At 39.6% G+C, this 27,466-nt stretch overlaps 1 protein-coding gene and 2 long non-coding RNA genes across 5 annotated transcripts in view; 1 reads left to right on the top strand and 2 right to left on the bottom strand.

Moving 5' to 3' along the window:
- LOC135109166 (uncharacterized) overlaps positions 1-15,771 on the top strand; it is a 29,222-nt gene extending 13,451 nt beyond the window's left edge. The window contains exons 2-3 of the long non-coding RNA XR_010272599.1: positions 10,478-11,357; positions 12,306-15,771. This is a non-coding gene — a long non-coding RNA (uncharacterized LOC135109166). The remainder of the gene's footprint in view (positions 1-10,477; positions 11,358-12,305) is intronic.
- Positions 1-16,161, bottom strand: part of LOC135109165 (probable G-protein coupled receptor AH9.1) — a 195,828-nt gene extending 179,667 nt beyond the window's left edge. For 2 of the 3 annotated variants that reach the window (XM_064020299.1, XM_064020301.1), the window contains exon 1: positions 15,792-16,161. The gene's annotated coding sequence lies outside the window, so the exon portion shown is untranslated. The remainder of the gene's footprint in view (positions 1-15,791) is intronic. The other variant, XM_064020300.1, reaches the window with a different exon arrangement.
- Positions 16,162-16,858: 697 nt separating this feature from the next.
- On the bottom strand, positions 16,859-19,426 carry LOC135109164 (uncharacterized). Its single transcript, XR_010272598.1, has 3 exons — positions 19,211-19,426; positions 18,348-18,516; positions 16,859-17,437 (listed from the first exon to the last, which is right to left on the bottom strand). It is a non-coding gene; the product is annotated as an uncharacterized LOC135109164 (long non-coding RNA).
- Positions 19,427-27,466: the final 8,040 nt, after the last annotated feature.

Below are 27,466 nucleotides of genomic sequence, written 5' to 3'. Positions count from 1 at the left end.
GTTATGGTCGGGTAACATATTGTATTCACTTTCATTGCATTTAGTTTCACCTTAATCTGAAGGCCTCTGATCTGCTACTCTCTCTCTCTCTCTCTCTCTCTCTCTCTCTCTCTCTCTCTCTCTCTCTCTCTCTCTCTCTCTCTCTCTCTCTCTCTCTCTCTCCCTCTCCCTCTCTCTCTCTCGCTTTTACTTATCTTTTTTTTCCTGTATGCTTCTTTGGATGGAAGAAAAAGAGGAAGGCACAATAAAGGAAAGAAAATGCAGGGTACAGAGAGAAAGAAGAAGAGGAAAGAAGGATGAAGAGAAAACGCAAGCTAGAAGATAGTGTAGGAGGAAAGAAGAATGCAGAGATAAAACACAAAAAAACACAGACTAGGGAAAGAAAGAGGAGGAAGACAGAAGGATGGAAAGAAAAGTTCAGACTAGGGAAAACAAAACGAGGAGGAAAAAGCATGGAGAGAAAAACACACGAAAAGAAAAAAAACAGAGGCAGAGGAAAGAAACATGAGAGGAAAAAGATGAAAGGAAACAAAAGCTGGAGGGAAAAAAGAAAAATACACGCTAGGGAAGACAGAAGAGGAGGAAAGAAGAATAAAAAGAGTGGGGATGATAAGGCACTCAGAAAACTCACACCCTGGACCAGCAAAAGTCACTCCGCCTCGCCTACTGCTGCCGAGATTTAGATTTACCTGCCGCAGTCCGCTTATCTGTACCGGAGTGGGAGTTATTCTCGGCCGGGAGGTAAACAAAGGTGACACAGCGAAGGGGCGGTACCGAGAATATGGGCTGCTGTCTCTTTTTCGCTCTTGGTTTTTGTTTATTTATTTATTGACTTTTTATGTTTTTATTTATTTGTTGATTTGTTTGTCTATTTATTTATTTGTTTATTTGTTTTTTGTTTTTTTTACGTATTGGCTTGTTTACGTATTTTTATTTATTCATTTATTTGTTTTGTTTATTCTTTTACGTATTTATTTTCTTATTTATCTATTTATTTATTTGTTTACATAATTTCTTTTTTTTCTTAAGTTGTTATTTTGTTCCATTTATTTATTTATTTGTTTTTTTATTATTATTATTCTCTAAAGTTGTGTGTGTTGGTTTATCTGTTTATTTTGTTCTATTTATTTATTCATTTAATTGTTTATTTATCTGTTTATCTATTTACTAACTTTCTCATTCATCTATTAATTAATTTATTTATTCATTTTTATTTTATTTTTCATTATTTCTTGTACTTATGTGTTGGTTTACTTGTTTATTTTGTTTATTGATTTAATTAGGGACTGTTGGCGTGTTATTGTTCCGGTAATGCAGGTTTAATTACTGGTTTAATTTATTTGTGTATTCTTATTTTGTTCATGTTTGTTAATTTTGCGACAGAGAATAAAAACGAGAGAACTAAATGGCAGGAAAAGAAGCAAACAAACAAACAGACAAACAGGGACAAGACAAACAGAATGAAAAAGAAGTAAACAAACAGATAAACAGGGACATGAGAATTAATGAAAAGAAAGCAAACTAACAAACAAACAAACAAGAACAAGAAACAAACAAAGACGTTGAGGAAAAGAAACAAATTAACAAACAAACAAACAAACAGGAACAAGAAACAAACAAACAGACATTAAATTAAGGAAAAAAGCAAACTAACAAACAAACAAACAGGAACAAGGAACAAACAAAGACGTTGAGGAAAAGAAACAAATTAACAAACAAACAAACAAACAAACAGGAACAAGAAACAAAGAGATTAAGGAAAAGAAACAAACTAACAAACAAACAAAGAGGAACAAGAAACAAACAAACATTAAATTAAGAAAAAGAAGCAAACCAACAAACAGACAAACAGAAACAAGAAACAAAGAATAAACAAGAAGTAAACAAAAAAAACAAAAAGGGACGAAAAAAAAAAACAATAAAAGAAAGAAAACAAAAAAAACAGACAGATAAATTCCTTCCTACATGAACTCGTTTCTCTGCATACTAAAATGGTATTAATACGCTTTTTTTTTCATTATCCCATCTATTAATTTTGAGGATTGGCCACATTATTTAATCACACTGGCCGCTGTGTTGTGATTGTGACATGATCTTGTTAGTCATGTAAATAATTAAGACTGGTAGAGTGGTATTTACGTGTGTGTGTGTGTGTGTGTGTGTGTGTGTGTGTGTGTGTGTGTGTGTGTGTGTGTTGCGTCATCTGTCAAGCTGTCAGTTGCACGCCTCAGTCTCCTCTCTCCACCACCACTACTATCTCATCCTCTTCAGCTGATTCTCTCTCTCTCTCTCTCTCTCTCTCTCTCTCTCTCTCTCTCTCTCTCTCTCTCTCTCTCTCTCTCTCTCTCTCTCTCTCTCTCTCGCGTTATCTTCTTTTTCTCACTGTCACTTTCACTCCATTTCAGTTTATTCCCTCTCCTTCTCTGTCTTTCTTATTTCTTCAAGGCCATTCTCTCTCTCTCTCTCTCTCTCTCTCTCTCTCTCTCTCTCTCTCTCTCTCTCTCTCTCTCTCTCTCTCTCTCTCTCTCTCTCTCTCTCTCTCTCTCTCTCATCTCACAAACTTTTGAATCTACTGATATTAGCGTCAAACTTTTGAAGAAAATGAGTTTGGAAGAGAGAGAGAGAGAGAGAGAGAGAGAGAGAGAGAGAGAGAGAGAGAGAGAGAGAGAGAGAGAAAGAACAAAAATCAACATAAATTTCCCTCTATCAAGAAGCATTCCTACACACACACACACACACACACACACACCATCAATTCCTACGTATTTACCAATCTGGCTCTTGGCTCACGATGGTTTCTCAGTAGAAGAGGTAGCGCTCTCTAGAATCAGCTGGCGCCATTATAACCCCACAATGCAATAAGTCAATTTTCCTATACACGTTTCTTTACACACCTCACCTCACCTCTCTGCCTTTCCTCCCCTGTTCACCTGTTCCACTAATTACCCATTCGAACGCTTCCTACAGTTTCCCTTCGTAAACTTAAATAAAGAGTGAGATGGTACAAAGCAGAGAGGAAGGGAGAAAATTACTAGTTAGTGTTCTTTTCCTTCCTTTCCCTTCTCCCTCCCCTTGAGAATCTGTGCAGCTTCATCAAGAAAATATTCAGACCTGTACAAACTTTGGTCAGCTGATTTCCTGAGTTAGCCTGATTGTTGCGTCTCGAGAGAGGGATGAGCAGGCGCTGGGGACACTAAAAGGGGAACGGCGATTTTCAAGGTTTTCCACTAGTGCAAAATGAAAGAATGAGACTGCTGGCTGACACATGCATGAAAAAAATTAAGATGCTGGCTGACACACGTATGGAGAAAAGAATGCACTGGTTAATACACGCATGAGAGGATGAATGCACTGGCTAACACACATATGAGAGAATGAATGCACTGGCTAACACACATATGAAAAAATGAAGATGCTGACCAACACACGTATGAAATAATGAATGCACTGATTAACACGTATGAAGGAATGAATGCACTGGCTAACTCATGCATGAAGGATGATGGGGAAGGTGGAAGTGAGTAATGAAGAGGTGTACGTAATAAGATTATCCGCACATACTTTTTCTTTTTTTCTGTTTCCTCTTCTTCTTCAGCTTAGAAACACGAAGAGACGACACTGTAGTTTGCAAAATCTGATAAAGTATTCATGGAAACAAGCGGCGAAGGAAGGGTGACGAGAGACAGAGACAGAGACAGAGAGAGAGAGAGAGAGAGAGAGAGAGAGAGAGAGAGAGAGAGAGAGAGAGAGAGAGCAGACCCTGTTCTTCTACCCACGCCATAACTTTCCACACAAACATTTCTCCCACTCCTTGACAACAAAACCCCCTTCTCGCCAAGACTCAGAGGATAAAAAAGTACGCGATGAGAACTTGAAACTCTCCTCTTCCCTTCCCTAATTATTACACCGCCTTGAGGAGAAGACTGAAGATCCTGTGCCACCTCTCAACACAGGTAAGACAGGTAGAGAGGTAGAGTGTGGAGTTATGATGGTCCTTATAGTTGTAATATGAAGATTCCTCATTCCTTTTTTTTTTTTGTATGAGTTAATTTTTTTTTTTGCTTGTTTCCTCAGACAAGAGGGAGAAAGAGATGCAAGGAGGAGGAGGAGGAGGAGGAGTTGTTGTTGTTGTTGTTGTTGTTGTTGTTGTTGTTGTTGTTGTTGTTGTTCTTGTTGTTGTTGTTGACCTTCCCTCTTCTTCTTTTTCCTCTTCTTCTTCTTCTTCTTCTTTTTCTTTTCTTCTTCTCCTTTTCTTCTTTTCCTTATTTTTTCTTCTCTTTTTCCTTCCTTTTCCTTTTCCTTTTTTCTTCTTCTTCTTTCTTCTTTTTCTTCTTCTTCTTTCTGCTTCTACTTCTTCTTCTTCTACCTCTCCTCCTCCTCCTCCTCCTCTTTCTCCTTCTATCTCTTCCCCTCTTCTACCTACTTCTTCTTCTACCTCACCCTCTTCCACCACCACCTTGTAGCAGCAGTAACCTTATCAGCATCAACACACAAATAACAATAAAACTACACCACTATTACAGGAACCCAAGCAAGGACACTCAATACAGATCTTTACAGACCCATTATTTCCACACGCGAACCTGTATTATGAGACTAGGCAGCGCCAACAACACAGCTCCTCGTTATCCTATTGCGTGTGATGCGTCTTGTATCTCCTCTGGGCTAGATCCTCGTTTCTTCGGCTTCTCTAATTTGCCGCCTGACACTTATGGACTCGCCTACTCGTCTACTACTACTACTACTACTTCTACCACGTGTATGCCTAATTACATGTCCCCTTAGGTGTTTTCTCAAGGTGGTTCTCTCTCTCTCTCTCTCTCTCTCTCTCTCTCTCTCTCTCTCTCTCTCTCTCTCTCTCTCTCTCTCTCTCTCTCTCTCTCTCCTCTCTCTCTCTCTCTCTCTCCAAGGTCTTTCACAAGTTGTTCGTCTTTGTAAAGGTGATTCTTAAAGATCTGGAAACGAGAGAGAAAGAGAGAGAGAGAGAGAGAGAGAGAGAGAGAGAGAGAGAGAGAGAGAGAGAGAGAGAGAGAGAGAGAGAGAGAGAGACAGACAGACAGACAGACAGACAGACAGACAGACAGACAGACAGACAGACAGACAGACAGACAGACACACACACACACACACACACAAAGACGAACAGACACAGAAAAACGAACGGACAGACAGACAAAGACGAACAGACAGACAGACAGACAGACAGACAGATAGACAGACAGACACAGACATTCCCAGACGTGGCTTTCCTCCCTCCTTCAGGTGACAGGAATCCATAAACAGATGCATTAGATACAAACACCTGTCGGCCTTGACGCGCCTCTGGGAACAGGTGAGGCGTCCTGCCACCCAACCGCTGACACCTGCACGTCCCTGTCATTGCCGCCCATCACCTGTGGAGACGCTGCACCTGAACACCCCCCTCCCCCCATCACCGCCCCAGTCCATTAAACATTAAACCCCTTCCATTCCTGCCTCAGTTTCCTTTGCCCCTCAGTGACCATATAATCTCTTGATAATCTTTGCTTGCCTACTTGCGCGTTGTCTTGTCTCGGTTCTCTTCCTTTGGTCCCTCATGTTTTAGCTTCTGTTTCTGCTTCGTTATTTAGTTTCTCCCTGTTTCACTTCCCAGACTCCTGCTTCAGTCTCCTGGCTCAGTTCGCAGTCTCATTTCTGCCTCTCTTCCCGCCCTAGCACCCTTTATTATTACCATATGTACTTCTAATTCTAAATGCACTTCATGTTCACGATAGTCCTAATTCTCTACTGGTCTCTCCCTCAGTTCCACATCTCAGTCCCTGCCGCAGTCCCCTCCCTCAGTTTTGCCCTTAATCCTATATTCCAGGTCCCTGCTTCAGTTCTTTGTCTATAATGCAAAACAAGAAAAAAAGTGACAAGGAAACGCACGATAATGGACGAAAGCATTAGGCATAAACAGAATACAAAAATAAAATAACTTACTGACTACAGCAGAACTAGGAGTCATTAGCTTCAATACGCCATCCATCATGAACCAAACCCCACACTCATAAATTAACCCTTTGACTGTTATTTGCTACATCTTTCCTTCGTTACTAATCTCTCTAAGACATCTTTACCTATTCTACAGCCACCTCAAATCTTTAAACTGGGTAGAAATTGCAATACCTACACTTTTTTCATCCCCTCCTTATAAATACTTCACGCATTAATTCTAGTGCTGTTAAATGTAATGCAGTGAAAGAGTTAACCCCTGCTGCGGTGCTGTGGCGGCGGCAGTAATGGTGGTGGTGGTGGTGATGGTGAATGGCGACGGCAGTGGTGGTGGTTCTTTGTTGTCTACACCGTTTAGATATAACACTCAGCTGTAACAAATTAACAGCGCACTCTTTCACGCCATGCCACTGTAACGCTGTCAACCAGTCCACGCAAACATTTTTTTTTTTTTCTCTCTCTCTCTCTTTTTTTTCTAGTGTTCTAAATTTCAACGAAGGGCGATCGCTGCAGTCAAGCCGTGAAATGTTTGTTAGGGCAGTGCGCTGTAATAACATGTACTAGTTGAAGTGGAAATGTTTACCATGTACAGTACACGGTCTGAAGTCTCTGAACATGACTTTACGACCACAACTGTACACTGCGATTATAAACCGCTCCCCATCTGACGTTTAGATCTGGTAAACTAACTCATCAACTTTTTGCCCCCAAGGTCTTCAGTGTCCACGAACCAATCATTACTGTAGCAAGAGGCCTAGTCAAGCCGCCAGCAATCAAGTGCAAGTAAATAACCAATTAATGCAGTGTGCTGGAGGCTAGACTAGTTCATCCGATTAGACTTAAAGAAGCGTGGGGCGAGGGAGTGGGAGAATGAGTTAAGGGTTATTGGAAGCTACTGGTTGTTATAATAAGTGAGCCAATGAGAGACAGAGCTAATGGATTAAAACAAGGATAAATTGATTGAGACTCAATTATACAACTTTTGCAATGGGAGACGTGGAGGGAGTGTGGGCGATAAAAAAGAAATATAATATATATATATATATATATATATATATATATATATATATATATATATATATATATATATATATATATATATATATATATATATATATATATATATATATATATATATCTAAAGCGAGGCTCTGAAACATGAAAGGAAGAGTGAAGGTGGCTTTGATAACTGAAGTTGTGATGGATGAATGAATGAATGAATGAATGAATGAATGAATGAATGAATACAGATTAAAAGTGAATCATGCAATACAGCTTTTTACGATGAAGAAATGAAAGGAGCGAAAAGACGGACACTAAACGTAAAATATGAAGATGAAAATTAATCTATTTATGAATGAATGAATTAGTTAACCAATCTATTAATGAATACATGAAGGACTGAATAAGGAATGAATAAGGCACGCACTGAAACACAATTTTAAGCAATATTTCTATTGAGTTTAGGTTATCCATTTTCTACTAAACAACATTAGAAGAGGTGTGTGTGTGTGTGTGTTAATAAATAATAATAATAATAATAATAATAATAATAATAATAAACGGTTTATTATTTAGGCAGTTAACAAACTGAAAATGTACATAGAGGGTGGGGAAAAACTTATCATTAATCCTAAAGGTAAGTCTAATCTAGGAGGGAAATACTAATGATTGATGGCTCGCACCATGGTGGGAATCGCACTGAGTCTGTACCGGTCCGTGCGCGGCGCCTTCAGGGGCGTTATTTTGTTGTGGTGTCTGGTGGCACGGACCGGGCGAGGCGCGTCAGGCGGCAGCATGTTTCTGAGACGTGGATGATACAGTAGTCCCCTCCCAAACTTCTCCAGAGCCTCTCAGTGCCTGGTGGATATTCTGGACAGACTCAGGGTGGTCAGGGTTTCTTCGTGTGTGTGTGTGTGTGTGTGTGTGTGTGTGTGGTAAAATTATATGACCAATTAATGAATACATGAATGAATAAACAAACAAACAAACAAATAAATAAATAAATAAAATAAATAAATAAATACATGAATAAAAAATAAAACAAAGTACATAAATAAACAAGTAACAACATGAATGAAAATAACAAATTAGCTACAAAAGTAGGAGTAGGCTACTTTAAAACCTATTGTAACAAGAGAGAGAGAGAGAGAGAGAGAGAGAGAGAGAGAGTAACCCACGGGGGGAGCAACTTTGAGGTCTTAACTCTAGAATCTTTAATTAAACTAACGGTAAGAACTTAGGAACAGAAAGCCTCAGTAACCACGGCTGCGGATAATCTGAATGAGGATCTTGCGTTTTCACTCTTTTCACATTCACCTTACATTCAACACATATCAGTAGTAGTACCACCACCACCACCAGTAGTAGGAAGAAGAAGATTCAAGAAGAAGAAGAAGATTCAAGAAGAAACAACAACAACAACAACAACAACAACAACAACAACAACAACAACAACAACAACAACAACAACAACAACAACAACAACAACAACAACAACAACAACAACAACAACAACAACAACAACAACAACAACAACAACAACAACAACAACAACAACAACAACAACAACAACAACAACAACAACAACAACAACAACAACAACAACAACAACAACAACAACAACAACAACAACAACAACAACAACAACAACAACAACAACAACAACAACAACAACAACAACAACAACAACAACAACAACAACAACAACAACAACAACAACAACTGGCGAATCTCTCCCATTGACTGAACTCAGAAATCCAAAGCACATACCCGGAAAACACCACTACGTCGCCCAACACAACAGAATACTGGAATTCACGGTGATCGAGACACCAACAAAGACACGGTGAAGCTTCATTCTCTTGCGTGGAGGACTCGAAACTCGACTCGCTTCGAGTAAGCACCAGAATAGAAGCTCGACCCTCGTAACACACACACACACACACAGAGAGAGAGAGAGAGAGAGAGAGAGACATAGAGAGACAGACCACCAAGAACAAATCAACAATCAGAGAAAGTAATAGTAGACAGTGAGGCACAAACACACGCCTTTCGGAACCCCACCTTCATTAAGCAAACATCCAATCACACGTGTCGCCTTAATCTGACTACTGTGTTTGTGCTGCGTCAGTAAGCCACGGTCACCCTGACCTTCACACAACCACCACTCACACTCCCTCCTGTATATTTTTGCATTTTAACACCGTACCCGCCGCCCTGTCAACGCTGATGTATACTGTCTACCCCACACTCCCTTACTAACCTTGGCAGTTCCTCCGTTTTCCATGCCCAGCTTCCTTTTCTCTCTTTATCAAGCTTCCTATTCTTCCTTTCATATCTGCTTCTTCCCTCTGACCCAACACCCGTTTTCTTTTCTACCTCGCCTTACTTCTCCTCTTTTTTTTTTTCCTTTTTTAATGTTTTCTTTTTTCTTTTCCTTTATTTTATCCAAGCAATTTTATTTTTATTTTTTTTTATCTTTACATGAGCAAACGTGGGCTATATTTAAAGCCGCCAGGAGTATCAACTGAACATTACTCCATGACCCTAGACTAAAGAGAGAGAGAGAGAGAGAGAGAGAGAGAGAGAGAGAGAGAGAGAGAGAGAGAGAGAGAGAGAGAGAGAGAGAGAGTTATATATGCTATGGTTGATAAATACAAAATACGTAAATCAAATCTGAGATACAAGTGATACAAGAAGAATATAATGACTTTGTGCCTCTATATTATTACTTCTACACGAGTCACTTGTGAACATGAATAGAAAAATCCCCTTTCAATAATGAAGAAATAAATATAAATGTCTTCTTTTTTATCAGTCACACACGCAGCACTTTTGAAAGCATGAATCAAAGAACGACAATAAAAAAACTAATCTTTCAATAATTAGCAAATAAACAAAAAAAAATCAGTAATGGCAAATATTGAGTTGCGTAGTTTTATTTTATTTGTTTATCTATTTTTTTTTTTTTCGGCTCCTACCCCTACAATGTTGGGGACCTGGTGGGAAAGCGTGGTTTTCAGGTGGGGAAATGGTAAAATAGAGCCAAACACCTCCTCTAAACCTAACTAAACCGGTAAATATGAAATAGAGCCGCAGCAGCAGTAGTGTAGCTCCCTATTTATTTTTTCGTGGTTAGAGGAGGTATTTGGCTCTGTTTTACCTTTCCCACCCGAAAACCCCACTTTCCCACCCCAACACTGAAGGGGGTAGGAGACGAAAAAAAAATTGGATATAGAGCCGCGCGAATAATTTTAATATCTACCAGACGAATTAATGATACCAAAAACTATCAACACAAGCACAGACCACTTTCATAAAACACTTTTACTGTCTAACTAATATTGCTACAAGAGCGAGAACACTAATGACAGCTCGACCACTCTTCTCTTATCAATAATTAATAAAGAAAAACAATCAGTAAAAATAACTAATACCAAGAACTATCAATGCAAGCACAAATCACTTCAGCACATTTAAAGCCTGACTAATTTTGCTGCAGGAACGAGAAGAGCGGAAGAGTTAGGACAGCCGGGCCCATCTCTCTTCCCCACCACCACCACCACCACCACCGCCACCACTATGACCAAGCAAACAAAGGAGGTCGTTAGTGCCACAGAAAGAGGTCACCGCCGAGGAGGGACCGTCACCCCTGCACCAGTTGCCTCAACACGGTCTGGATATTAAGTTGGTGACAGTCCGGACGCTTTAACTAAATCACCTAAATAATAATAATAATAATAATAATAATAATAATAATAATAATAATAATAATGCTGTTTTATCCTTCAAAATAATCCTAGTGCTAGTTTCCCAGCAATGAACTTCAGTACACTAACTAACTGGATAACCAAACAAAATAATAATAAAATTTACTATGAATGTTCAATATCATCTGGTTTTCTTATTTACCTTAATTCACGATCCATCCATCATCATCTGGCTCCTGCGTTACTTCCACTTGCTCTCCTTCAACCTCAATATCTTGACGTGTTTATTTCCTTTTTTTTTTTTTTTTTCCACCGTATTTTCAGTCACCGTGGAATTGAAGGTATTTTTGACACAACAACCCTCCTCTCGGACAGCAGCAGCGATACTATTGCCTAATGAATACTCACTGCAGTGCTGCCAAATGCTGCCCAGTGTTACTCAATCATTAGTTCGCACAATGGATTAATATTATTCATGAACAAATAAATAAATTAGTGTTTTAGGGCATTTACAGTGATATTAATTGATAAATTATTGAAATAATAATTAGATAACGTTATATCATGAAAATTATCCTGTCAGTCTGAAAATTCAAAACAATTTCAGTAAATCTACCGATATTTCAGATGTGGCTACGCTGCTCCCGGTCTGCCAATACTACCATCGCCACAGTAAGTATGTTTCTAAGTTTCGTTTTTTTTTTTTTCTATCTACAGTAATGAATATCTTGTCTGATGCTCTTTTTTTTTATATTTCATCTTTATTGTTATCAGTGAAAGGTATGCAGTGTTTGGTTTCATTACGAAGGATAATTTCATTGTGTTTGTAAAGTTGTCAAACCTGAGTAATGATGCCAGTTTCACTTTTCTTATGTCTTTCTCTTATATACTGACTAATTCACTTTGTATCACTTCATTTACTGGTTTATCTGTTTGATACTTTTACCTATATATTTTCTCAAATGCTATGATCTCCCCAGTATCTACGCATCTTATATTTTACCGCTTGCTCGGAATAACAAAATTGATTATCGTACATCTTTCTCTTTTTCTAAAAATTTTGTACACTGAAATCTACAACTAATAATTTTCTTTGGTTCATAACATTATATTGGATTTACTGCTACTATGATTATGATTTATTTATTTTATGTATTCCATTACCATTTATTCACTATTTTATTATTATCATATATATTTCTAATTCTAAACGTACTTCATTCGCGATTCTATACTGGTCTCTATTTTTTTTTTTTTTTTTTTTTTTGCTGCGACAACTTACATTTGCATCCAGCTCGTCATGTTTTGATTGAGCTGCTCCCGAAACCTAAATTGCAACACGTGTACGTTGACCTTAATTAACTCTCTCTCTCTCTCTCTCTCTCTCTCTCTCTCTCTCTCTCTCTCTCTCTCTCTCTCTCTCTCTCTCTCTCTCTCTCTCTCTCTCTCTCTCTCTCTCATTAGACTTTCTTCTTCCTTTTCTGTTAGATATTTAAATTTAATAATTAAATACGTGCTTAAATTTGAAGACTCTACAAAATATGTTATAATTTATCCTTATTTTTTCTCATCTTGTTAGAATATACATTAATCATTACTTATCGTACAATATGATTACAGTGAAAGCTTCACGACCTCCCATCGCAGCAGCTCGGAGCCTCGCCACTCACCCCGGCGCCAGTGAGACGGTGCATGCGAAGCGAGATAGCCCAGCAGAGCCCTCTATTGGTCTGATTTCTTTGCTCTGGCCCTAATGGAGAGTGATCAAGCACGTGCTGGGAAGGAGGGGAGGAAACAAAGAAAAATAAGACGCATTCACTTGGCAACGTGAAATATGAGAATATGTGAACGTTCGAAGGATTTAATTAAGTTTCATTCTCGTTTTATCGAAATCATATGAATTTCGTGGGGCAGCTAAGTCTGTTATAACTCATAGATTCCTCGCAGTTCTGAATTTGATGCATAACAGGGCAAAATAAATGGCAGTGATGATGTAGTTACGAGTTCACGAGTAATGATGGAATCTACGGCGCTCAGGAGTCTTACCACATCTCATGGGAAGAAAAAACACTGCCCTGGAGCAAAACAAACACATAAGTCGTCAGTCTGTTACGAGGCAGCGGTGGCGGCGGCGGCGGCGGTGGTGGTGGCGGTAGTGGTGGAGACAGTAAGTCACTGTTGCTTGGTGTGAATATAGTTAACAAAATAAGAGTACAGATTATAATGATAAGGAGGACGAGGACACGGAGAACGAGGAGATCGACCTTCACTACAGCCTCAAATAAAAAAGCCAAGAACCGGGGTGGGTAAAAATAACCGTGAAAAAGGCCCTTCCTCCTCCACTTCCTCCTCCTGGAGGAGGAGGAAGAGGAGGAGGAAGAAAAGGAGGAGAAAGAGGAGGAGGAAGAGGAGGAAGAGGGAGGGAAGGAGGACGTTCAGGCCTGCAACACCACAGTAGGCAGGCTGGCGCTGTTCGGGGAGTCACCTGGCTCACTGAAGGGGGAGGGCGTTCGGAAGGTAATATCAAGCTTTTCTCTCTTCCTAATGCAAGAAATAAGCTATTTCCTTATCGTAGTATTAAATCTAAGCTTCCTTTCTTCTGGTGACCTAAAATACTTAAAACACTTTAATAAGAGCTAAGATCATTTTAAAATAATTTAAGCTTTTTTCCGGGCCTTATTACTGTATTTAAACTTTCTCCTTCCATCCACAAACCTACAATACTCAAGACAACATTAAAACAGCCTTAAAACACCTACAAACACTTAAAACTGCCTTGAAACACTAAAAAATGGATTCTCACCTCGTATCTCGAAGCCTCAGCTCAAATATTCAATGAAGGATGGTCTCGCTCTCTCTCTCTCTCTCTCTCTCTCTCTCTCTCTCTCTCTCTCTCTCTCAGTAGTTGCACTTTATAAAACACATTATAAACAAAAAAAGTCCTGCACTTTCTGAGTCCCTAGGAAGGAGAGAGCGCAAAACTCACCCAAACACACCCAAAACACACTCAAAACATCCAAAACACACTCAAAACATCCAAAACACACTCAAAACACTCTCAAGATCCCAAAATACCCACAAAACTCACTCATCAACACTCCAAAACACACCTAAAACGCACCAAAATACCTGCAAAACTCAAACAAACACACTCAAAACATCCAAAACACACTCAAAACACTCTCAATACACCAAAATACCCACAAAACTCACTCAAACACACTCAAAACACCCAAAACACATCCAAAACACCCCAAAATACCCACAAAACTCATCCAAACACACGCAAAACACGCTTAAATCATCCAAAACACCCATATCACCACAGAATACGGCCTGCACGCACCCAAACGCACCCAGAACATCCCCACACACACTCAAATACACCCAAAAGACCCTGCACACACCCAAACTCAGCCAAAATACTTAAAACACCCAAAATATACCCAAGACACAATTTCATCACCTATATATACACCCAAACACACCAAAGCACTCCACTATGCACTCAAAACATTCCACAACACTCAAAACACGTAAAATACGCTTAAAAGCAACCTAACTACACTTAAACATCCTAAATTCACCCAAAATACACTGATAACAGCTAATATACACCCAAAACACACCTAAGACACACTCAAAACACCCACAACACTCTTAAATACACCCAACATATACTTAAATCACCCAAAACACACCAGATATTACAAAGAATGGCAGCGCAGGAAGGGAAACTAAGCTAAAGATTGTCTTCTTAACGTTTATATGTTTTGCTTCCTCCTACTTTTACTCCGTTTTTCCTTATTTCTTCCTCCTCCTCCTCCATTTCTCTTATTTTCCTCCTTCTACTACTAATATCTACGTACCTGAGTTTATAAACAGCTGGAAATACCTGGAAAACACTGGAAATTACTGTAAATATTGACCAAGAGACACTGGTGCCGGGCAACTCCCCAACCGTTGATGACGTCACAGGCCCAGCCACTGGCCTACGTACGTAACGTATTTTATTTTAAAATTGACCCCTAGAAAAAATGAAGCTAGGCTGGAATGCATTATATTTTCTGAATTGACAATTACTTTAATTAATATTCACAATATCAAAACATCTCCAGCCTGAGTAGTTGTAAAGAAATATGAACAGAAATATGGAAAAAGTGTTGGAACCTTTGACACCATTAAAACCATTCAAAAGTCCGCCCATTTCACTTTGCACCATTAAAAAAACATTTTAAAAAATCTGAACTATTTTTTCAAACAATGCAAAGTTAGTTACAAGATGAAATAGAAAAATAAAGAATGTAAAAAATGGCCAAATCACCACTTTTAACGGGATTAAAAACCATTGCAAAATGCACATACTCAACTCAGCAGGAACGCAAAACATTATAAAAATCATAAACGATTTTTTAAAGTAATAAAAGCTTCACTACAGCCTCAAATAAAAAAGCCAAGAACCGAGGGGGGGTAAAAATAACCGTGAAAACGGCCCTATATTTACGTTAAAAAACTGCAGAAAATTCAGTCCATTTACTTCACTGAAGCAAGAAAAACACTTCAACAGCAACGAAATATTTTTACAAACCATAAAAACTTACTATAAAAGCCAAATAAATTAATTAAGGAAAATATAGAAAAAATATTGGAACCCACAGGCCGGAACAGATCCTCGGCCCCGACCTCAGTGGAGGAGCCGGCGGCCATGTTGCCTTATTTATTGCTTCATGACACCAAAACTAGGCAATGGCGGATATATCTCACCAGCGGATATGAACGCTAGACAAGTGACTCTATCTTGTGACATGTTAGCCTTACAATAACCGAGAGACGAAGCAAATAATGACTGAATACACTGACGACCTGCCTGTACCTCCGCTGACGGCTTGTTTACATATTGACGATTCTTCAATATTCGCATAAATTTCCAGCTGTTTCCAGACTCAGACGTAAACAAAACCTAAAAATAAATAAATAACCCCATAAAATACCTAAATACCGAACAAAAACTTTAATAAACCGCTACTAGACACTACAGGGAGCATGAAGGTGGTGCTGGGAAGGCAGTAAGGCTGATTGAGGGTAGGCTGGAACCGCTGGGCTCACCTTACGTACTTGTGGCTCTCTGGGGATGCGTGGCGGTGCTTGGTACAGGGAGAAGAAGCCGGGAATACGGAAACACTTATTACCAGAGTGTGTGGGGCAAGACTGACCAGCGCCGGCCAAAACACTGCAGCCAGCCGCTCGCCCTGCCAAGCGCCACCTGACTCTGCTCCTCCACCAACACACACACACACACATACACACGCAAAAGTTGACACGTTATCAAGTAATAATTCAAATAATATAAATACCGTCATTGACGTTTCCCCAGTGAACACTCCCTACGTGATTATGATTCGAAATTTCACTCACTGCTGCACCGCGTCACCGCAGCAAACTCACGAACCAGCGCAGGATAGGATTAACTAACATGCTTCTACTCTCTCTCTCTCTCTCTCTCTCTCTCTCTCTGTCTCTCTTTACGACTGTTTCCTAATGTCAGAAAGATAATTAGCAGGGTTTTCAAAAGCGTTTATCTTATTAACTAGACTTAACTAGAACCAAAAAAAATACCATAAAAAACCTGTGTCAGATCCCATACACACCCAAAACACCTCCCACACACTCAAATACACTCAAAAGACTCAATACACACCCGAAACACACAGCACACACTCAAATACACTCAAAAGACTCCATACACACCCAAAACACCTCCACACACACTCAAAAGATTTCATACACACCCAAAACACCCCACACACTCAAATACACTCAAAATCTTTTCGTCTCATAATGGAAAGTGTTGAAATCATTGATGTGCATTTGAGTGTCTGCGTCTCTCTCTCTCTCTCTCTCTCTCTCTCTCTTGGTGGGATAAAAAGCAGTAATAATTTTAATGTTTATTGTCACCTCTGGCACGAACAAGTAACAGAAAAAGGGAATATAGATCAAATAACAAGTTTTCATTACAAAAAAACAAACTGACTGAAAATAAAAATCAATAAATAAATAAATAAATTATCTTTGCAAGTGTTTAGACACACCTACAAGTAATAATAAATAAATAAACTGGATATTAAGTCCAAGAAGTGAAAAGAAAATGAAATACTCGTATATATAAAATTAAACACTCCTATTATGAAAACGAGCGAAAAATAAAGAAAATAAAGAAATGAAATTAAAAGATAACGATCAATAAATAAACTGAATATAAAATCGAAAGAAATTGATAAAGTGTCAATAATGTTAACCTTTTCTTTCTTCCTAACGCATGAAATAAGCTTTTTCCTTATCGTAATATTAAATTTAAGCTTCCTCTCTTCTGGTAACTTAAAATACTTAAAACACTTTAATAAACGCTAGGCTGACTTTAAAACTCTCAATTTAAGCCTTTTTTTTCGGCGTTATAACTATATTTAAGCTTTCTCCTTCCTTCAACAAACCTAAAATACTCAAAACAACATTAAAGCAACCTAAAAACACCTATAACCACATAAAACTGCCTTCAAACACTAAAAAACGAATTCTCATCTCGTATCTCGAAGCCTCAGTCGAAATATTCAGTGAAGTCTAACCAGAGAAGCGCTCAGTATTCAAGGAATTTTCTGCATTTCCTTCACCTCCAGGCCTCCCTCCTTCACTGCCCCTACTTCAGGCATCCCCAAGGCTCCTTCACCCCCTCCGTGTGGTATCCCAAGCTCTGCACCCTGTAATATTAGAAGAAATGTTAGTCTTAGGATGTCAAGTCTTCTCTCGCCCTCTCTCCTTCCTAGGGATTGAAAAAGAGCGGGAAATTTGAATATTTATGAGTGCATTGGTGTGTGTGTCTGTGTGTGTGTGTTATTGCTAGTGATCTCTCTCTCTCTCTCTCTCTCTCTCTCTCTCTCTCTCTCTCTCTCTCTCTCTCTCTCTCTCTCTCTCTCTCTCTCTCTCTCTCTCTCTCAGTAGTTGCACTTTATAAAACACTTCATAAACATTGAAATGTCCTGCACTTTCTGAGTCCCTAGGAAAGAGAGAGCGCAAAACTCACCCAAACACATCCAAAACACACTCAACACATCCAAAACACACTCAAAACATCCAAAACACACTCAACACATCCAAAACACACCCAAAACACACTCAACACACCAAAATACCCACAAAACTCACCCAAACACACTCAAAACACACAAAACACACCCAGAACACCACAAAATATTCACAAAACTCATCCAACACACCAAAACTCACCCAAAATACACCAAAAAAAAACTGAAAACACACTCACAACACCTCAGTATATTCCCAAACGCATCAAAACTCCCCACAACACTCAAAACATCGTAAACTACACTTAAACACCCAAAATTCACCCAAAACACTGATAAGAGCTAATATACACCCATACTACTCCTAAACACACCAAAGATACACTCAAAACACCCGCAACACTCCTAAATACACCCAAAACACACTTGAAACACCCATAACAGAGAGACAGACAGGCCTTATTACTGTATTTCAGCTTCCTCCTTCCTTCCACAAACCTACAATACTCAAGACAACATTAAAACAGCCTTAAAACACCTACAAATACTTAAAACTGCCTTGAAACACTAAAAAACGGATTGTCACCTCGTATCTCGAAGCCTCAGCTCAAATATTCAATGAAGGAAGGTCTGAGCAGAGAAGCATTCAGTATTAGAGGAATTTTTTTCCATTTTCTTCACCTCCAAGCCTCCCTCCTTCAGGCATCCCCAAGGCTCCTTCACCCCCCTCCGTGTGGTATCCCAAGCTCTGCACACTGTAATATTAGGAGAAATGTTAGTCTTAGTATGTCAAGTCTTCTCTCGCCCTTTCTCCTTCCTAGTTATTGAAAACACTCCTAAATACACCCAAAACATACTTGAAACACCCATAACAGAGAGACAGACAGACGAACAACCACCACCACCACCACCACCACGACAACAACAACAACAACAACAACAACAACACCATTAACCTGTCCACCCGCTCATCAAACGTCTCCTCTTTGCTGGAAGAGGAGGAAGAGGAGGAGGAGGAAGAGGAGGAGAAAGGGGAGGAAGAGGAGGAGAAAGAGGAGGAAGAGGGAGGGAGGGGGACGTTCAAGCCTGCCACACCACAGTAGGCAGGCTGGCGCTGTTCTGGGGGTCACCTGGCTCACTGAGAGGGGAGAGGCGTTGAGGAGGTAATATCAAGCTTTTCTCTCTTCCTAATGCAAGAAATAAGCTTTTTCCTTATCCTAGTATTAAATTTAAGCTTCCTTTCTTCTGGTGACCTAAAATACTTAAAACACCTTAATAAACGCTAGGATAATTTTAAAATAATTTAAGCTTTTTTCCGGGCCTTATTACTGTATTTAAGCTTTCTCCTTCCTTCCACAAACCAACAATACTCAAGACAAAATTAAAACAGCCTAAAACCACCTACAAACACTTAAAACTGCCTTGAAACACTAAAAAATGGATTCTCACCTCGTATCTCGAAGCCTCAGCTCAAATATTCAATGAAGGATGGTCTGAGCAGAGAAGCGTTCAATATTAGAGGAATTTTCTGCATTTCCTTCACCTCCAAGCCTCCCTCCTTCGCTCTCCCTCCTTCAGGGATTCCCAAGGCTCCTTCACCCCCCTCCGTGTGGTATTCCAAGCTCTGCACACTGTAATATTAGGAGAAATGTTAGTCTTAGTATAGCAAGTCTTCTCTCGCCCTCTCTCCTTCCTAGTTATTGAAAAAGTCCGTAAAATTTGAATGTTTATGAGTGCACTGGTGTGTGTGTGTGTGTGTGTGTGTGTGTGTGTGTGTGTCTTATTCCTAGTGATCTCTCTCTCTCTCTCTCTCTCTCTCTCTCTCTCTCTCTCTCTCTCTCTCTCTCTCTCTCTCTCTCTCTCTCTCTCTCTCTCTCTCTCTCTCTCTCTCCCCCTCTCTCTCTCTCTCTCTCTCAGTAGTTGCACTTTATAAAACACTTTATAAACAAAAAAATGTCCTGCACTTTCTAAGTACCTAGGAAGGAGAGAGCGCAAAACTCACCCAAACACACCCAAAACACACTCAACACATCCAAAACTCACTCAAAACATCCAAAACACACTCAACACATCCAAAACACACCCAAAACACACTCATCACACCAAAATACCCACAAAACTCACCCAAACACACTCAAAACACACAAAACACACCCAGAACACCACAAAATATTCACAAAACTCATCCAACACACCAAAACTCACCCAAAATACACCAAAAAAAAAAAATGAAAACACACTCACAACACCTCAGTATATTTCCAAACGCATCAAAACTCCCCACAACACTCAAAACATCGTAAACTATACTTAAACACCCAAAATTCACCCAAAACACTGATAAGAGCTAATATACACCCATACTACTCCTAAACACACCAAAGACACACACAAAACACCCGCAACACTCCTAAATACACCCAAAACACACTTGAAACACCCATAACAGAGAGACAGACAGGCCTTATTACTGTATTTCAGCTTTCTCCTTCCTTCCACAAACCTACGAGTACAATACTCAAGACAACATTAAAACAGCCTTAAAACACCTACAAATACTTAAAACTGCCTTGAAACACTAAAAAACGGATTGTCACCTCGTATCTCGAAGCCTCAGCTCAAATATTCAATGAAGGAAGGTCTGAGCAGAGAAGCATTCAGTATTAGATGAATTTTCTGCATTTTCTTCACCTCCAAGCCTCCCTCCTTCAGGCATCCCAAGGCTCCTTCACCCCCCTCCGTGTGGTATCCCAAGCTCTGCACACTGTAATATTAGGAGAAATGTTAGTCTTAGTATGTCAAGTCTTCTCTCGCCCTCTCTCCTTCCTAGTTATTGAAAACACTCCTAAATACACCCAAAACATACTTAAAACACCCATAACAGAGAGACAGACAGACGAACAACCACCACCACCACGACAACAACAACAACAACAACAACAACAACAACAACAACACCATTAACCTGTCCACCCGCTCATCAAACGTCTCCTCTTTGCTGGAAGAGGAGGAAGAGGAGGAGGAGGAAGAGGAGGAGAAAGGGGAGGAAGAGGAGGAGAAAGAGGAGGAAGAGGGAGGGAGGGGGACGTTCAAGCCTGCCACACCACAGTAGGCAGGCTGGCGCTGTTCTGGGGGTCACTTGGCTCACTGAGAGGGGGGAGGCGTTGAGGAGGTAATATCAAGCTTTTCTCTCTTCCTAATGCAAGAAATAAGCTTTTTCCTTATCCTAGTATTAAATTTAAGCTTCCTTTCTTCTGGTGACCTAAAATACTTAAAACACCTTAATAAACGCTAGGATAATTTTAAAATAATTTAAGCTTTTTCCGGGCCTTATTACTGTATTTAAGCGTTCTCCTTCCTTCCACAAACCAACAATACTCAAGACAAAATTAAAACTGCCTAAAACCACCTACAAACACTTAAAACTGCCTTGAAACACTAAAAAATGGATTCTCACCTCGTATCTCGAAGCCTCAGCTCAAATATTCAATGAAGGGTGGTCTGAGCAGAGAAGCGTTCAATATTAGAGGAATTTTCTGCACTCCCTTCACCTCCAAGCCTCCCTCCTTCGCTCTCCCTCCTTCAGGGATTCCCAAGGCTCCTTCACCCCCCTCCGTGTGGTATTCCAAGCTCTGCACACTGTAATATTAGGAGAAATGTTAGTCGTAGTATAGCAAGTCTTCTCTCGCCCTCTCTCCTTCCTAGTTATTGAAAAAGTCCGTGAAATTTAAATGTTTATGAGTGCACTGGTGTGTGTGTGTGTGTGTGTCTTATTCCTAGTGATCTCTCTCTCTCTCTCTCTCTCTCTCTCTCTCTCTCTCTCTCTCTCTCTCTCTCTCTCTCTCTCTCTCTATCTCTATCTCTTTCTCTCAGTAGTTGCAGTTATAAAACACTTTATAAACAAAAAAAATAAAAAATGTCCTGCACTTTCTAAGTCCCTAGGAAGTAGAAAGCGCAAAACTCACCCAAACACACCCAAAACACAATCAAAACATCCAAAACACACTCAAAACATCCAAAACACACTCAAAACACACTCAACACCCCAAAATACCCACAAAACTCACTCATCAACACTCCAAAACACATCTAAAATGCACCAAAATACCCGCAAAACTCAAACAAACACACTCAAAACATCCAAAACACACTCAAAACACTCTCAATACACAAAAATACCCACAAAACTCACTCAAACACACTTAAAACACCCAAAACACACCCAAAACACCCCAAAATACCCACAAAACTCATCCAAACACACGCAAAAGACGCTTAAATCATCCATAACACCCACATCACCACAGAATACGGCCTACACACACCCAAACGCACCCAGAACATCCCCACACACACTCAAATACACCCAAAAGACCCTGCACACACCCAAACTCAGCCAAAATACTTAAAACACCCAAAATATACCCAAGACACAATTGCACCACCTATATATACACACAAACACACCAAAGCACTCCACTATACACTCAAAACATTCCACAACACTCAAAACACGTAAAATACATTTAAAACCAACCTAACTACACTTAAACATCCTAAATTCACCCAAAATACACTGATAACAGCTAATATACACCCAAAACACACCTAAGACACACTCAAAACACCCACAACACTCTTAAATACACCCAACATATACTTAAATCACCCAAAACACACCAGATATTACAAATATTACAAAGAACGGCAGCACAGGAAGGGAAACTAAGCTAAAGATTGTCTTCTTAACATTTATATGTTTTGCCTCCTCCTACTTTTACTCCGTTTTTCCTTATTTCTTCCTCCTCCTCCTCCATTTCTCTTATTTTCCTCCTTCTACTACTAATATCTACGTACCTGAGTTTATAAACAGCTGGAAATACCTGGAAAACACTGGAAATTACTGTAAATATTGACCAAGAGACACTGGAGCCGGGCAATTCCGCGATCGTTGATGACGTCACAGGCCCAGCCGCTGGCATACGTACGTAACGTATTTTATTTTAAAATTGACCCCTAGAAAAAATGAAGCTAGGCTGGAATGCATTATATTTTCTGAATTGACAATTACTTTAATTAATATTCACAATATCAAAACATCTCCAGCCTGAGTAGTTGTAAAGAAATATGAACAGAAATATGGAAAAAGTGTTGGAACCTTTGACACCATTAAAACCTTTCAAAAATCCGCCCATTTCACTTTGCACCATTAAAAAAACATTTTAAAAAATCTGAACTATTTTTTCAAACAATGCAAAGTTAGTTACAAGATAAAATAGAGAAATAAAGAATGTAAAAAATGGCCAAATCACCACTTTTAACGGAATTAAAAACTAGTGCAAAATGCACATACTCAACTCAGCAGGAACGCAAAACATTTTAAAAATCATAAACGATTTTTTAAAGTAATAAAAGCTTCACTACAGCCTCAAATAAAAAAGCCAAGAACCGAGGGGGGGTAAAAATAACCGTGAAAACGGCCCTATATTTACGTTAAAAAACTGCAGAAAATTCAGCACATTTACTTCACTGAAGCAAGAAAAACACTTCAACAGCAACGAAATATTTTTACAAACCATAAAAACTTACTATAAAAGCCAAATATATTCATTAAGGAAAATATAGAAAAAATATTGGAACCCACAGGCCGGAACAGATCCTCGGCCCCGACCTCAGTGGAGGAGCCGGCGGCCATGTTGCCTTATTTATTGCTTCATGACACCAAAACTAGGCAATGGCGGATATATCTCACCAGCGGATATGAACGCTAGACAAGTGATTCTATCTTGTGACATGTTAGCCTTACAATAACCGAGAGACGAAGCAAATAATGACTGAATACACTGACGACCTGCCTGTACCTCCGCTGACGGCTTGTTTACATATTGACGATTCTTCAATATTCGCATAAATTTCCAGCTGTTTCCAGACTCAGACGTAAACAAAACCTAAAAATAAATAAATAACCCCATAAAATACCTAAATACCGAACAAAAACTTTAATAAACCGCTACTAGACACTACAGGGAGCAGGAAGGTGGTGCTGGGAAGGCAGTAAGGCTGATTGAGGGTAGGCTGGAACCGCTGGGCTCACCTTACGTACTTGTGGCTCTCTGGGGATGCGTGGCGGTGCTTGGTACAGGGAGAAGAAGCCGGGAATACGGAAACACTTATTACCAGAGTGTGTGGGGCAAGACTGACCAGCGACGGCCAAAACACTGCAGCCAGCCGCTCGCCCTGCCAAGCGCCACCTGACTCTGCTCCTCCACCAACACACACACACACACATACACACGCAAAAGTTGACACGTTATCAAGTAATAATTCAAATAATATAAATACCGTCACTGACGTTTCCCCAGTGAAAACTCCCTACGTGATTCTGATTCGAAATTTCACTCACTGCTGCACCGCGTCACCGCAGTAAACTCACGAACCAGCGCAGGATAGGATTAACTAACATGCTTCTACTCTCTCTCTCTCTCTCTCTCTCTCTCTCTTTACGACTGTTTCCTAATGTCAGAAAGATAATTAGCAGGGTTTTCAAAAGCGTTTATCTTATTAACTAGACTTAACTAGAACCGTAAAAATACCATTAAAAACCTGTGTCAGATCGACTAGAGGGTTTTAAAAGCATATTTCTCGTGTTAGTATTGTAGAAATGTTAATCTGTCAGTGGAACCGTAAAAACATACTTGAAAATCCATGTAACTACTGAGAGAGAGAGAGAGAGAGAGAGAGAGAGAGAGATCCAAAACAACCATTAACACAGAGTACACCCCGCACACACCAAAATACACCCAAAACACCCCAACACACTTAAATACACTAAAAAGACCCTGCACACACCCAAAACATCCCCACACACTCTCAAATACACTAAAAAAAAAAAAACATACACACCCAAAACATCCCCCACACTCAAATACACTCAAAACACCCCGCAAACACCCAGAACACCCCCCACACTCTCAAAAGACCCCATACACACCCAAAACACCTCCCACACACTCAAATACACTCAAGAGACTCAATACACACCCGAAACACACAGCACACACTCAAATACACTCAAAAGACTCCATACACACCCAAAACACCTCCACACACACTCAAAAGATTTCATACACACCCAAAACACCCCACACACTCAAATACACTCAAAATCTTTTCGTCTCATAATGGAAAGTGTTGAAATCATTGATGTGCATTTGAGTGTCTGCGTCTCTCTCTCTCTCTCTCTCTCTCTCTCTCTCTCTCTTGGTGGGATTAAAAGCAGTAATAATTTTAATGTTTATTGTCACCTCTGGCACGAACAAGTAACAGAAAAAGGGAATATAGATCAAATAACAAGTTTTCATTACAAAAAAACAAACTGACTGAAAATAAAAATCAATAAATAAATAAATAAATTATCTTTGCAAGTGTTTAGACACACTTACAAGTAATAATAAATAAATAAACTGGATATTAAGTCCAAGAAGTGAAAAGAAAATGAAAAATATATATAAAATTAAACACTCCTATTATGAAAACGAGCGAAAAATAAAGAAAATAAAGAAATGAAATTAAAAGATAACGATCAATAAATAAACTGAATATAAAATCGAAAGAAATTGATAAAGTGTCAATAATGTTAACCTTTTCTTTCTTCCTAACGCATGAAATAAGCTTTTTCCTTATCGTAATATTAAATTTAAGCTTCCTCTCTTCTGGTAACTTAAAATACTTAAGACACTTTAATAAACGCTAGGCTGACTTTAAAACTCTCAATTTAAGCCTTTTTTCGGCGTTATAACTGTATTTAAGCTTTCTACTTCCTTCAACAAACCTAAAATACTCAAAACAACATTAAAGCAGCCTAAAAACACCTATAACCACGTAAAACTGCCTTCAAACACTAAAAAAATAATTCTCATCTCGTATCTCGAAGCCTCAGTCGAAATATTCAGTGAAGTCTAACCAGAGAAGCGCTCAGTATTGAAGGAATTTTCTGCATTTCCTTCACCTCCAGGCCTCCCTCCTTCACTGCCCCTACTTCAGGCATCCCCAAGGCTCCTTCACCCCCTCCGTGTGGTATCCCAAGCTCTGCACACCTGTAATATTAGAAGAAATGTTAGTCTTAGGATGTCAAGTCTTCTCTCGCCCTCTCTCCTTCCTAGGGATTGAAAAAGAGCGGGAAATTTGAATATTTATGAGTGCATTGGTGTGTGTGTCTGTGTGTTATTGCTAGTGATCTCTCTCTCTCTCTCTCTCCTCTCTCTCTCTCTCTCTCTCTCTCTCTCTCTCTCTCCTCTCCTCCTCTCTCTCTCTCTCTCTCTCTCTCTCTCTCTCTCTCTCTCTCTCAGTAGTTGCACTTTATAAAACACTTCATAAACATTGAAATGTCCTGCACTTTCTGAGTCCCTAGGAAAGAGAGAGCGCAAAACTCGCCCAAAACCATCCAAAAGACACTCAACACATCCAAAACACACTCAAAACATCCAAAATACACTCAACACATCCAAAACGCATCAAAACTCCCCACAAAACTCAAAACATCGTAAACTACACTTAAACACCTAAAATTCACCCAAAACACTGATAAGAGCTAATATACACCCATACTACTCCTAAACACACCAAACACACACTCAAAACACCTGCAACACTCCTAAATACACCCAAAACACACTTGAAACACCCATAACAGAGAGACAGACAGGCCTTATTACTGTATTTCAGCTTTCTCCTTCCTTCCACAAACCTACAATACTCAAGACAACATTAAAAAGCCTTAAAACACCTACAAATACTTAAAACTGCCTTGAAACACTAAAAAACGGATTCTCACCTCGTATCTCGAAGCCTCAGCTCAAATATTCAAGGAAGGAAGGTCTGAGCAGAGAAGCATTCAGTATTAGAGGAATTTTCTGCATTTTCTTCACCTCCAAGCCTCCCTCCTTCAGGCATACCCAAGGCTCCTTCACCCCCCCCCCGTGTGGTATCCCAAGCTCTGCACACTGTAATATTAAGGAGAAATGTTAGTCTTAGTATGTCAAGTCTTCTCTCGCCCTCTCTCCTTCCTAGTTATTGAAAACACTCCTAAATACACCCAAAACATACTTGAAACACCCATAACAGAGACAGACAGACGAACAACCACCACCACCACCACCACCACCACCACGACAACAACAACAACAACAACAACAACAACAACACCATTAACCTGTCCACCCGCTCATCAAACGTCTCCTCTTTGCTGGAAGAGGAGGAAGAGGAGGAGGAGGAAGAGGAGGAGAAAGGGGAGGAAGAGGAGGAGAAAGAGGAGGAAGAGGGAGGGAGGGGGACGTTCAAGCCTGCCACACCACAGTAGGCAGGCTAGCGCTGTTCTGGGGGTCACCTGGTTCACTGAGAGGGGGGAGGCGTTGAGGAGGTAATATCAAGCTTTTCTCTCTTCCTAATGCAAGAAATAAGCTTTTTCCTTATCCTAGTATTAAATTTAAGCTTCCTTTCTTCTGGTGACCTAAAATACTTAAAACACTTTAATAAACGCTAGGATAATTTTCAAATAATTTAAGCTTTTTCCGGGCCTTATTACTGTATTTAAGCGTTCTCCTTCCTTCCACAAACCAACAATACTCAAGACAAAATTAAAACAGCCTAAAACCACCTACAAACACTTAAAACTGCCTTGAAACACTAAAAAATGGATTCTCACCT

Source organism: Scylla paramamosain, chromosome 18, assembly GCF_035594125.1.
Source record: "Scylla paramamosain isolate STU-SP2022 chromosome 18, ASM3559412v1, whole genome shotgun sequence".
Lineage (NCBI taxonomy): Eukaryota > Metazoa > Arthropoda > Malacostraca > Decapoda > Portunidae > Scylla > Scylla paramamosain.
Note: the sequence above shows the minus strand (reverse complement) of the source record. Positions and strands in the feature narration are given on the sequence as shown.